Source organism: Acinonyx jubatus, chromosome D4, assembly GCF_027475565.1.
Source record: "Acinonyx jubatus isolate Ajub_Pintada_27869175 chromosome D4, VMU_Ajub_asm_v1.0, whole genome shotgun sequence".
Lineage (NCBI taxonomy): Eukaryota > Metazoa > Chordata > Mammalia > Carnivora > Felidae > Acinonyx > Acinonyx jubatus.
Window position 1 is genome coordinate 28,662,486 of NC_069391.1, and position 13,983 is coordinate 28,676,468.

The 13,983-nt window shown below is 38.0% G+C and overlaps 1 long non-coding RNA gene across 1 annotated transcript in view; it reads right to left on the bottom strand.

The window, feature by feature from the left end:
• Window positions 1–7,522: 7,522 nt before the first annotated feature.
• The window catches only part of LOC128312153 (uncharacterized), a 71,998-nt gene continuing 65,537 nt past the window's right edge, over window positions 7,523–13,983 (bottom strand). The window contains exon 3 of the long non-coding RNA XR_008291067.1: window positions 7,523–8,150. This is a non-coding gene — a long non-coding RNA (uncharacterized LOC128312153). The remainder of the gene's footprint in view (window positions 8,151–13,983) is intronic.

Genomic DNA, 13,983 nt, shown 5'->3' on the forward strand with positions numbered 1-13,983 from the left:
CTGTCTTTTTTCCATTGGATGTTCTTTCCTTCTTTGTCAAAGATTAGTTGGCCATACGTTTGTGGGTCTAGTTCTGGGGTTTCTATTCTATTCCATTGGTCTATGTGTCTATTTTTGTGCCAATACCATGCTGTCTTGATGATGACAGCTTTGTAGTAGAGGCTAAAGTCTGGGATTGTGATGCCTCCTGCTTTGGTCTTCTTCAAAATTACTTTGGCTATTCGGGGCCTTTTGTGGTTCCATATGAATTTTAGGATTGCTCGTTCTAGTTTTGAGAAGAATGCTGGTGCACTTTTGATTGGGATTGCATTGAATGGGTAGATAGCTTTGGGTAGTATTGACATTTTGACAATATTTATTCTTCCAATCCATGAGCATGGAATGTTTATCCATATCTTTATATCTTCTTCAATTTCCTTCATAAGCTTTCTATAGTTTTCAGCATACAGATCTTGTACATATTTCGTTAGATTTATTCCTAGGTATTTTATGCTTCTTGATGCAATTGTGAATGGGATCAGTTTCTTTATTTGTCTTCCTGTTGCTTCATTATCAGTGTATAAGAATGCAACTGATTTCTGTACATTGATTTTGTATCCTGAAACTTTGCTAAATTCATGTATCAGTTCTAGCAGACTTCTGGTGGAGTCTATTGGATTTTCCATGTATGATATCATGTCATCTGCAAAAAGTGAAAGCTTAATTTCATCTTTGCCAATTTTGATGCCTTTGATTTCCTTTTGTTGTCTGATTACTGATGCTAGAACTTCCAACACTATGTTAAACAACAGCAGTGAGAGTGGACATCCCTGTTGTGTTCCTGATCTCAGGGAAAAAGCTCTCAGTTTTTCCCCATTGAGGAGGATGTTAGCTGTGGACTTTTCATAAATGGATTTTATGATCTTTAAGTATGTTCCTTCTATCCCGACTTTCTCGAGGGTTTTTATTAAGAAAGGGTGCTGGATTTTGTCAAAGGCCTTTTCTGCATCGATTGACAGGATCATATGGTTCTTATCTTTTCTTGTATTAATGTGATGTATCACGTTGATTGATTTGCAATGTTGAACCACCCCTGCATCCCAGGAATGAATCCCACTTGATCATGGTGAATAATTCTTTTTATATGCTGTTGAATAAGATTTGCTAGTATCTTATTGAGAATTTTTGCATCCATATTCATCAGGGATATTGGCCTGTAGTTCTCTTTTTTTACTGGGTCTCTGTCTGGTTTAGGAATCAAAGTAATACTGGCTTCATAGAATGAGTCTGGAAGTTTTCCTTCCCTTTCTATTTTTTGGAATAGCTTGAGAAGGATAGGTATTATCTCTGCTTTAAACGTCTGGTAGAACTCCCCTGGGAAGCCATCTGGTCCTGGACTCTTATTTGTTGGGAGATTTTTGATGACTGATTCAATTTCTTCCCTGGTTATGGGTCTGTTCAAGCTTTCTATTTCTTCCTGATTGAGTTTTGGAAGCGTGTGGGTGTTTACGAATTTGTCCATTTCTTCCAGGTTGTCCAGTTTGTTGGCATACAATTTTTCATAGTATTCCCTGATAATTGCTTGTATCTCTGAGGGATTGGTTGTAATAATTCCTTTTTCATTCATGATTTTATCTATTTGGGTCATCTCCCTTTTCTTTTTGAGAAGGCTGGCTAGAGGTTTGTCAATTTTGTTTATTTTTTCAAAAAACCACCTCTTGGTTTCGTTGATCTGCTCTACAGTTTTTTTAGAATCGATATTGTTTATTTCTGCTCTGATCTTTATTATTTCTCTTCTTCTGCTGGGTTTAGGCTGTCTTTGCTGTTCTGCTTCTATTTACTTTAGGTGTGCTATTAGATTTTGTATTTGGGATTTTTCTTGTTTCTTGAGATAGGCCTGGATTGCAATGTATTTTCCTCTCAGGACTGCCTTTGCTGCATCCCAAAGCGTTTGGATTGTTGTATTTTCATTTTCGTTTGTTTCCATATATTTTTTAATTTCTTCTCGAATTGCCTGGTTGACCCATTCATTCTTTAGTAGGATGTTCTTTAACCTCCATGCTTTTGGAGGTTTTCCAGACTTTTTCCTGTGGTTGATTTCAAGCTTCATAGCATTGTGGTCTGAAAGTATGCATGGTATGATTTCAATTCTTGTATACTTATGAAGGGCTGTTTTGTGACTCAGTATGTGATCTATCTTGGAGAATGTTCCATGTGCACTCGAGAAGAAACTATACTCTGTTGCTTTGGGATGCGGAGTTCTAAATATATCTGTCAAGTCCATCTGATACAATGTATCATTCAGGGCCCTTGTTTCTTTATTGACCGTGTGTCTAGATGATCTATCCATTTCTGTAAGTAGAATGTTAAAGTCCCCTGCAATTACCACATTCTTATCAATAAGGTTGCTTATGTTTCTGAGTAATTGTTTTATATATTTGGGGCTCCCGTATTCGGCGCATAGACATTTATAATTGTTAGCTCTTCCTGATGGATAGACCCTGTGATTATTATATAATGCCCTTCTTCATCTCATGTTACAGCCTTTAATTTAAAGTCTAGTTTGTCTGATATAAGTATGGCTACTCCAGCTTTCTTTTGACTTCCAGTAGCATGATAGATAGTTCTCCATCCCCTCACTTTCAATCTGAAGGTGTCCTCAGATCTAAAATGAGTCTCTTGTAGACAGCAAACAGATGGGTCTTGTTTCTTTATGCATTCTGATACCCTATGTCTTTTGGTTGGCGCATTTAGTCCATTTACATTCAGTGTTATTATAGAAAGATATGGGATTAGAGTCATTGTGATGTCCATAGGTTTCATGCTTGTAGTGATGTCTCTGGTACTTTGTCTCACAGGATCCCCCTTGGATCTCTTGTAGGGCTGGTTTAGTGGTGATGAATTCCTTCAGTTTTTGTTTGTTTGCGAAGACCTTTATCTCTCCTTCTATTCTAAATGACAGACTTGCTGGATAAAGGATTCTTGGCTGCATATTTTTTCTGTTCATCACATTGAAGATCTCCTGCCATTCCTTTCTGGCCTGCCAAGTTTCAGTAGAGAGATCGGTCATGAGCCTTATAGGTCTCCCTTTATATGTTAGAGCACGTTTATCTCTATCTGCTTTCAGAATTTTCTCTTTATCCTTGTATTTTGCCAGTTTCACTATGATATGTCGTGCAGAAGATCGATTCAAGTGACGTCTGAAGGGAGTTCTCTGTGTCTCTTGGATTTCAATGCCTTTTTCCTTCCCCAGATCCGGGAAGTTCTCAGCTATTATTTCTTCAAGTACCCCTTCAGCACCTTTCCCTCTCTCTTCCTCCTCCGGAATACCAATTATGCATATATTATTTCTGTTTAGTGTATCACTTAGTTCTCTAATTTTCCCCTCATACTCCTGGATTTTTTTATCTCTCTTTTTCTCAGCTTCTTCTTTTTCCATAATTTTATCTTCTAGTTCACCTATTCTCTCCTCTGCCTCTTCATTCTGAGCCGTAGTTGTCTCCATTTTATTTTGCAGCTCGTTGATAGCATTTTTTAGCTCCTCCTGGCTGTTTTTGAGTCCCTTGATCTCTGTAGCAAGAGATTCTCTGCTGTCCTTTATACTGTTTTCAAGCCCAGCAATTAATTTTATGACTATTATTCTAAATTCACTTTCTGTTATATTGTTTCAATCGTTTTTGATCAGTTCATTAGCTGTTGTTATTTCCCGGACGTTTTTCTGAGGGGAATTCTTCCATTTCATCATTTTGGATAGTCCCTGGAGTGGTGCAAACTGCAGGGCACTTCCCCTGTGCTGTCTTGAATAACTTGCGTTGGTGGGCAGGGCCGCAGTCAGACCTGATGTCTGCCCCCAGCCCACCTCTGGGGCCACAGTCAGACTGGTGTGTGCCTTCTCTTCCCCTCTCCTAGGGGCGGGATTCACTGTGGGGTGGCGTGGCCCGTCTGGGCTACTTGCACACTGCCAGTCTTGTGGTGCTGGGGATCTGGCGTATTAGCTGGGGTGGATTGGTAGGGTGCACAGGGGCGGGAGGGGCAGGCTCAGCTCGCTTTTCCTTCAGAGATCCGCTTCGGGAGGGGCCCCTCTTCCGTGGGCCTCTCGTCTGCAGTTGGCTCCGGAGCCTCCATTCTGCTAGTCTTCTGGTGGTTTTCTGGGTTATTTAGGCAGGTGTAGGTGGAATCTAAGTGATCAGCAGGACGTGCGGTGAGCCCAGCGTCCTCTTACGCTGCCATCTTCCCAGGATCCTCAAGATCAGTCTTGATGGCAAAATGTAGGAAGAACAGCATTTCACAAATTTACTTCATCTTCTAACATATTTTCATTTAACCTCCATATATATCCTTGTGAAATCTCATTCTATGTCCATTTAGAGTCAGCAACTCTTTATCAGTTCTTACTGGGTAGTGGAATATAGTGATCAGATGTCCAAGTTTGGTTCATAGAACAGCACTGGGTTAATGGCCTCCATTTTTTGGTCAGGGCAGGCCTGCCTTGCAAAGGACCATCAGGTGCAGCCGACTCCTCCCCCCATCTTGCTTTTTCTTGATTTCCGGATGCAGCAGGTGTTGGTTGTCTATAAACCATCATCCTTATCCACACACCTTTTTCTCCTTTCATTTAAAAAAGCCTGGTTTATGTCATGGGTAACATGCTAAGTTCATAAAACTAAGCATGAATAATCTACACTAATCATTTCCCTATGTTAGTGGATGGTGAAGGAGTGAACATCTGACCTGGTTCTGGTCAATAATGTGCTTGGAAGAGTACAATCCCTACAAGGGAATCTGCCCCCTGATCAAAGGAGAGAAAGCAAGGTGTCTCTTTCCTGCCTCAAAGGGATTTTGTGGGCACCTGATGCCATGTTGGAGCAATGTTATTATCATGTCCCCTCCGTGCTAGTGCAGTGGATGGATTGGAGGGAAGAAGATGCATTAATGAGTAAAAAGTTATTCTGGGAGTGTTAACCAAAGAAATGGCAGTGGAGAGAGAGTGGATGGAATAGGTTCCAGAGATATCTGAGAAGTAGAATGGACAAGAATTGGTGATGGATTTGATATGAGTGAGAGAGCAGGAGTTGTTGAAGAGGACATGAGATTTCTGGCTTGGAAACCCAGGAGTGGTAGTTCTATTAACCAGGAAGATAAAATGTAAGATTTAATAAGCCTTTAAATGTCAAGGTAGTGTTCTCCAGAAAATAGTTAAGTAAGGATCCCAGCTCAGGTTAGATTATAAGGACTAGAGCTAGAGTTATAAATTTGGAATTGTTGGTTTATAAATATTAGTGAAAGTCGTGGATATAAATGAAGTCAAAAGAAATGGGAATCTTCCTTAAATTATTGTTCATTATAATTCTTTCCTGCTTGTTATTTATTTTCTATCTTTGTGTGTCAACAATCCTAATCCATTTCTCATATATCCAACTGCCACTGAATATCTTTTTACTTGTCAACTTATAGGCATAGAATATCTAAACAGAACATCTAAAATCAAACTTGCACCTTTACCAAATTTAATCCCTCTTTTCTATTTTTTTATCTCCAAGAAAAATAAAAACATCCTCCCAATCACAGAATTTGTGAATCACTTAGAATTCTACTTTTTAGTTACTCCATATTTAATCATTCTACTTCCTTAGTGTATCTTCAGCTTATTACTCTTTCTCCATTTCATTGACTAGTTTAGCTAATAAACATAGCATTTGTTGGCTGTATTATGGAGACAGTCACCAAATCAACTTACTTCTAATTTTGGCCCTTCCTCCATCCCAATGGTTGTTGGAGTGGAAAGCTTAAAGTGCAAAGCTAATTGTGGAATCTCTCTGCCTAAAATCTCTCAGTGACCATTAATGTCATTCAGGATAAAATTTAAATTTCTTAGCTTGACATACCAGACACTTCACTATCTTCTACCTCACTGCACACTCACCTTTCCTCCCTTTAGTTTTCCCTATGTGTACTATTCATTTTTTAATGCTGCCAAAGAATTAGTACAAATTTAAGGGTACCTGGGTGGTTCAGTCAGTTAAGCACCAACTGTGGCTCAGGTTATTATCTCATAGTTCATAAGTTCCAGCCCTGCATTGGGCTCTCTATTGTCTGCACAGAACCCACTTTGGATCCCGTGTCCCCTCTCTCTCTCTGCCCCTACCCCACTCACGCCCTCTCTCTCTCAAAATAAACACACATAAAAAAAATTACTACAAATGCAGTGGCTTGAAACAACACAAATTCATTGTCTTACAATTTCTCTCTGTCGCCCTCTCTCTGCCTCCCCCCACTCTGCTAGCTCATGCTCTCTCTCTCTCAAAAATAAATACTAAAAAAAAATACTACAGATTTAGTGGCTTAAAACAATACATATTTATTGTCTTACAATTTCTGAAGGTCAGAAGTCCAAAATGGGTCAGTAGGGCACATTTCTTCTGGAGGCTCAAGGGAATCCATTCCCTTGACTTTTCTAGCTCCTAGATGCCACCTGCATTCCTGGGTTTATGACCCATTCCTCCATGTTCAAACCCAGGAGTGTGATTTCCTCAAATCTTGATTCTCTCTGACTTCTGCTTCTGGTCATCTTCTCTGATCTTCCCTTTTCTACACCCCCCCCCTTTTTTTTTTTTTTTTACCTTTTAATCACCTTGTGATTAGATTGGATCCACCTGAATAACTCAGGATACTCCCCTCATCTGAAGATCCTTAAGTTAATCACACCTGCAAAGTCCCTTCTGCCATGTAAGGTATATTCTGGTGATTAAGATATGGAGGTGACAGCCAACAGACACATGAAAATATGCTCATCATCACTTATCATCAGGGAAATACAAATCAAAACTACAATGAGATACTACCTATGAGAATGGCTACAATCAACAACGCAAGAAACAACAGGTATTGGCAAGGATGTGGAGAAAGAGGAACCCTCTTACCATTGTTCATGGGAATGTAGACTGTGGAAAACAGTATGGAGGGTCCTCAAAAAGTTAAAAAGAGAACTATGTTATGATCCAGCAATTGCATTACTGGGTAGTTACCCAAAGAATACAAGAACAGTAATTCAAAGATATATGTGCACCCCTATGTTTGTAGCAGCATTATTTACAATAGCCAAAATGTGAAAGTAGCCCAAGTGTCCATTGATTGAAGAATGAAAAAGATGATGTGATATATATATATATATATGTATATATATATATATATATATATATACACACACACATACATATACACAATGGAATATTATTCAGCCATGAAAAAAGAATGAAATCTTGCCATTTGCAAAAAGCTAGAGTTTATAATGAATATACTCCACATATACTCATATATATACTTGCAAAGCTGGAGTATATGATGCTAAGTGAAATAGCTCAGTCAGAAAGACAAATACCATGATTCCATGAACGTGAAACTTACGAAACAAAACAAACAAGCAAAGGAAAAACAATAATACAGAAAAAGACAAAGCAAGAAACAGACTCTTAATTATGGGGAAAAAACTGATGGTTGGGAGGAGGGGATGGGTTAAATATGGGATGGGGATTAAGGTGTGCATTCATTGTGAGGAGCACAGGGTGATGTATGGAACTGTTGAATCACTATATTGTACACTTGAAATTAACATAACACTATATGTTAATAAACTGGAATTAAAATAAAAACGTAAATAAATTTAAAAAATAAATATAAGATAGGTATGACAATATTCTGCTACCACAATTACACCTGACAGTAGCTAGAAACTGTGTTATTGACTTTTTCCTGGAATGCCATTCCCTTCGTTCCTGTTTCACCTAACACCTAATTTCAGGTGTTTCTAAGAAAGAATGCTCAACTTCAGGTTTCAATTCCCTTTCCTTATGAAAACCACAAGCAATAAGGAGAATAAGAGACAGAAATACATACTCTAAACACATAGTCTAGATAATTTCTCTAACTCTAAGGTCAAACATAGGAACATGGAAATGGGAGTGGAGTAGCACCTGATGTAACAGAATGAAAAATTTCAAATCTAAGAGTTTGCAGAGAGATACTGTGAGAACAAGATTATTGCTTTCTCCATAGCATTCTGGAAAGGCCTAAAGAATCAGAAGCATCACTTACCACAAAAGGTCAGGAGGGATGAAGTGGGTAGGGTAAATGAAAATGTTCATGAAAATGTTATGAAGAACTTCCTCTACACCCTGTAGGAGACAAGAAAATATTGTTACTGAAGAAACAGATCCAGGGAGTCTCTGAATCAGTGTAGGAGTCTCAATGTGGATCTAACAGAGAAGAGCTTAAGCCAAGCATGAACACCTAAATTGTCTTACTCAGTTGTTTAGTTGATGCTGAAGCTAATTTGGGCACGGACACAACCGATCAGCCCTGTGTAAGCCTGGACCATTCACACTCCTCTAATTTCACCAGTGTCCCAGTCAGTAATTATCCTCAGCATGTCTGTTTCCCACCCATCTTTGGTTTGTAAGTTTTCTTTGTAGAATTAAAAAAAAATGTGACCAAAGAGAAATTGGTATGAATAACTCTTCATAGAAGAACTCATTCACTGAATCTATATACCAAAGGGTAGTGTTATATACAATCATATCATAGAGTTAAAAACAAAAACTAAAAGCATCGCACTGATTACTAGGAAATACACTAAAGACATGTTTTTTCAAATTCTTTTTGAAAACAATTTCATGTGAAGTAGATACATAAAGACAGCTTCTGGCTAAAGTAGAGACAGAACCATAACTGGAGGGAGGAAAACAGCCACACCATATTCATAAGAGATGCCTTTTAGCACTTGTAATTATTAAGATAAAAAGACATTAGAGATTGCAGTGTGAAAGAGGCAATGGAAACATCAGTGGTCAGACAATGAGACACTTGCAGCAAGTCATCAAAGGGCGGTAACATTTTACGTGTTTCATTCTTCACCAACTAAAGGCACAGCATTCCATCAAAGGATTGCTTTTCATAGTTTTGGCCGCCCCCTGCTGTGCTGTAGTCCACGAGGGGACTCCGCAGCAGCTGGCTTAAATAAAATCCACTCAGTGCTTTTCCTTTCTTTTCACACAACTCTATAAAATCTGGAATTGCTTGATGTCTAGATTTACCACTGGGCTTTGACATTTTTATCTGATGATGTTGCATCATCACTGGTGAATCCACTGTTGGCAAACCTCATTAATTGAGTGGAAGCATAATCGGTGACAAATAGAAATTATTGAAAATTTAAAAACCCACTTGTTTTACTTTTGAGGAAACTAGATGATAGAATATGAAAATGCAGTTTAAGAGAATGCTTTAGGGAAACAGTTTCAATGAAGAAATAAAAACTACTGTAATTAGCCTATTACCCCAGGTATTTACATGTAAATGATGTTTCTAAAGTATTCGAGGTTGCTTAAAATTTCTTCCTTGAATTAGTTATAAACTTTACGCATTCTGTTCACAATGGTTTTCCTCTATTAATTTGCTTAATAAACCATTTCTTCATCATTAGCACAAAGGTAAACGGCAATGTAATTAAGAAAATTTCCAAATTATGGTGCTCTATATAAGTGGATTTCATTTTGCCAAGGTGAAGCAGGTGTAAACTTGATGTCAGAAATGGACATGGGCTATGACTAAACATATATTACGTCTGTCTGATCTCCAAGAACGAGCATATGTATCAGTTTCTAGCCAAGAGATAATCTTGCTTGTAAGACTGCTTAGAACACAAAATCAAAAGACAGTGTCCACATCTAAAGCCTTTGTATCTCATAGTTCCACCCAGTGTGGGAGGAAAATCCTCTGACATATTAGGGCAGAAGAGTGAGTCCCAGGGAAAGCAGACTCCTGAGTTTAGTAGTGATGTTAAGGGCACTATTGAGTGAGTGTGAGCTGCCAAGTAGAATCAGCTCCTGTAACAGATGCTCTCAGTTTAAAGAAGTAAATGCAAGGCTGCAAGAGAAATAACTTCTCAGCACAGAAGCCTAGAGGCCCTTGAGGATAGATGATGCCAGAAAAATGTGAGATTATCATGCCTACTAGAGTATATTAATACTATAAATACAGATAATTTCCTGAGGAAAAAGATCCTTGAAAAGATGCTGCATATCACGTTAAAACAGCAGACACAGAGTGGTAAGCAAGCTTAGATTGCCGCCCTTCTCCCTTCCTCAGGGTACTGAAACAAGACTGGGATGTCTCACAGGTATGTTGGATTCAAACGGGTCCCACACTAAATACATTAATTTTTTTCTCATGCTTCCTTCTCTTTCCAGATTCTCCATCTTCATTAAAGTTAGAGATAGGCATCCAGTAGCTCAAGAGCTGAATGATAAGGTTGATTCTTTCACTCAATGAATATTTATTAAACAACTAAGTGCTGGGCACTGTTCTAAGTATTTAGGATACATTAGTGAGCAAAACAGACAAACATCCCTGCCTTCTTGGATCTTACATGCTAGTGAAGGTGAGTAGTATGGACGGTAAGCAATAAATATAACAAATAATTTGTATCGTGTATTAATGATTACTGTAGAAAACCAGTACATCAAATAAGTGGGGAGGAGTCAGGATTGTGGTAAGGAATGGCAGGAAGGGTGGGAGGCAGTTTTAAATTGGGAGGTCAGGGTAGACTGAAATTGAACAAAACTCAACTATACTTTCTTCTGCTTCTCTTTCTCACCATACCTAGCAGAGTTAAATTCTACCCATCCTTCAATGCCCCTGTTTAGAAGTCATCTTCTCTGTGATGTCTCCCTGATTCCCTCAATATTCCTTAAACATGCTCTCCTTGACATTCCCAAATGTTGCTCACCCCATCCGTCTCTGAGGAGCAGAAAGGTCCTATGCCTGTGCATGGGTGCAGTCTGACAGGTTCCCACCTCCAGTGCTTGCATCTCTGACTCTCTGCCTTAGGGCTTTCTCCAGTGCCAGTGCTCAGAAAGCAAGGAAGCCCAGAAGTGCTGGGAATTTAACACCTCCCTGGGATAATCCTCACACAAGGAGAGAAGAGTGGGTAGGTAACTATGCCAGCTTCCTTATCTGCTAGTAGAGTAATTTTGAAGTGCATTCCACACAATTCCTCAGAGGCTCCCAGTGAGATTAAGCACTAGTAGCTCGTAGTATTTGTTTATTAATGCACCATTTACAGATGTTTTGCCCTTCCCTGTCTCCCTTTGCATTCTTTCACATGTGCTTTCTGTGCTCACTTTATAAATAACCCATCCAACCCAATCCTTCAGGGGAATCTAAATTCAGATACCTTAGCATTTCAGTTTTGAACTCCTATGGTCTTACTGGATTTTTCTTTATATTATTTGTGAACATTTGCCTCTTTTACTAACTTGTGAGTTCCTCAATTTATATCCTAAAAATTCTTTATTGCTAAACATAGCTTTTGACCTTAAATCCAAAATATTAGGTTACCTATATATTTGGTAAAGTTGGCCTGGCTTTAGTTAATCAATTACCTGAATTCAAATCCTGGCTCTATTATTTGACAACTATATTTGTGGGCACTATTCTGTGCCTCAAATTTCTCATTCGTAAACTGGAGATAAGAAAACCTAAGTCATAGGATTGGGATTCATAGGATTGGGATTCTCAGGATAAAATAAGAAAATGCACCTCAAGTTCCTAATATAGTGCCTGGCACATATTAGGCACTCATTCAGTGTTAAGTTCTTTCTTGTCCCCTGCCTTTATCTCTCTTACTAAATTCAGTATTTTAAAATAAGGGAACTGGTGTCTTTTAAGACTGATTTTGACCTAAGCATATGTAATGCAAAGTATAATGCATTAATTGCAAACAAACAAACAAACTGAAACATATATAGTAGAATTTCAAGTCTCTTTAAAATATTAACATGCTAAATCAGAGGCATTTCATCTGAGTAAGATGCGGAACCATAAACTGATACATGTTTCTGTATTTTCTCCTGTCCCTTTTAATTCAATAAAGAAGTTGGCACCATGTATGGCAAGATTCCATTTATCTCTTTAAAGTGTCTGATATATATTGTAGAAATATACTGCCAATAAAAGAATCACTTTGGCCAATTAGTTACCTAGGCAGGTGTGTGCAAAAGAAGTACTACGTTATTTGTAGCAAGTTTCTGCAATCAAAAAATGCGTTAATCATTAGATACTCATTTTTTTTCTTATTCTGCATTTTACGATAGTGATTTGAGGGCAGAGACCCAAGTATTCTAAGCGTGGTGCCTTGCAAATTATAAGAAAATATTACTTAACTCACTAATAACTACAGATAGTGAAATATTTTCAGAATTTCAATTTAAGAAATATTTCCTGCATATGCAAAATCCTGTGTCAGGTGTTTAAAGTTTACAGAGAAGAATAAGAGTAGGAGGAAGATTTAGGATTGTATGTAATAGGATGGGGTCAAATTTGGGTGATGAAAGATGTATGAACTCATTGCAACATAGGTTCAAAAGAGAGAAAGATAAGGACTATTTCAGCAATCAAGAAATGTTCTTGAGGAGATAATATCTGAGATGAACTGCTCTAAGGACATTAGTATGCAGAAATGAACAGAGGGTATTTCTGAAATGTGGGGCAACCTACACAAAGATTGGTCAAAGGAAATACAAAATATTTTCAAAAAGAGATTGTAGTCTTTCAATGTGGTTTAAAAAATGAAGTGTATTGGAATAGGTTGTAGTAAGTAGGGGTGGGAGAGGAGAGAGTGGCCATAAGGTGAAGGGTCATGAAAATGAGAGACAGAGAGAGAGAGAGAGAGAGAGAGAGATTTGCATCAAATGGGAATGCAAGTAACTGAAAATGCTGTCATAACTCATTTGAACAATAAACAAAATTTATTACCTCACACAATCAGAAGACTACCTTCCTTTTGGATACAGGGTACCCCAGGTTTGGTTGATTCAGTATCTCAATGATTTAATCAAAGAATCAAGTTGTTTTCATCTTTCTGCTGAAGCCAGGACATCAGCTTTGTCTCCTGCCAGCCACCTCATCATCACAAGTTGCCCACTGTGGCTCCAGGCATCAAATATCCAGACAAGATATCAGCCAGCAGAAGAATAAGAACTGTCTTTATATGTGTATAGAAACATCTTTCAGAAATCGCTCTCCCTGAAGCAGCTACCTCTCGCATTTCACAGGCTAAAATTCATCACATGCTCCTTCCTAAAGCAATTACTAACAAAAGGAATGGAATGTTCATGTTGGCTCAGATGATTCAATTTATATCACTGAATTATGTTGATGGAGTGGATGTCAGAAAAAACAGTTTTTCTTCCAGAAAGAAGAAAGGCATGACACTCCCCAGGAAGTTAAGGTGACCACATATCCTGCTTTGCTTGTTGAATTCTGGTTCATACCTGCTGTCCCAATGTAATTAATGACAGTGCCCTTTCACTTTCAAAGTGTCCTGTTTGGACAATAAATTATATGGTCACTGCAGCTAAAATAAATCATTTTAGACATTTGAAGATTTGAGTATGAGAGCTATAATGTAGAGTGATTAATTAGTAAATAATGTGATAAAAAAAAAAAAGCACTCACAGGTGAAGACCAAGAGAGTAGTTAAAAGATGACTAAAATACCTCTAACAAAAAATTCTGAACTGGTGTGCTGGCAATGGGAATGAAAAGAAAGAGACAAAGAGTCCTTACAGAGGTAATAATTTAATATTGGCATCTGTTGATGTAAGACATTACAGTAAGGGAGTAGAATAAAAGGTGAAAAGCTTTAAATACTGAAATTCACATTACTGAGAGGATACATTGTTCTAATGGAGGCAGTAAAGCCAGAAAGACTTGTTTCAGTGGGTAGAATGATGAGTTCAGTTTTGATACGCTGAATTTAGTTCTGTGGGAAAATTAGGTGGAAGAATAAGGAGGTATATTAGGGCTAGCTTCTGTGATAATTTAATTAGAAATCTAATTTTTTTTTTTTTTGGTGGGCTCTCATGGAGTGGAAGCGTATTACTCAGCAAAAGTGAACAAATACACAAAAAACTTTAATTCATCATTTACTCAGTAAATAATTACTAAG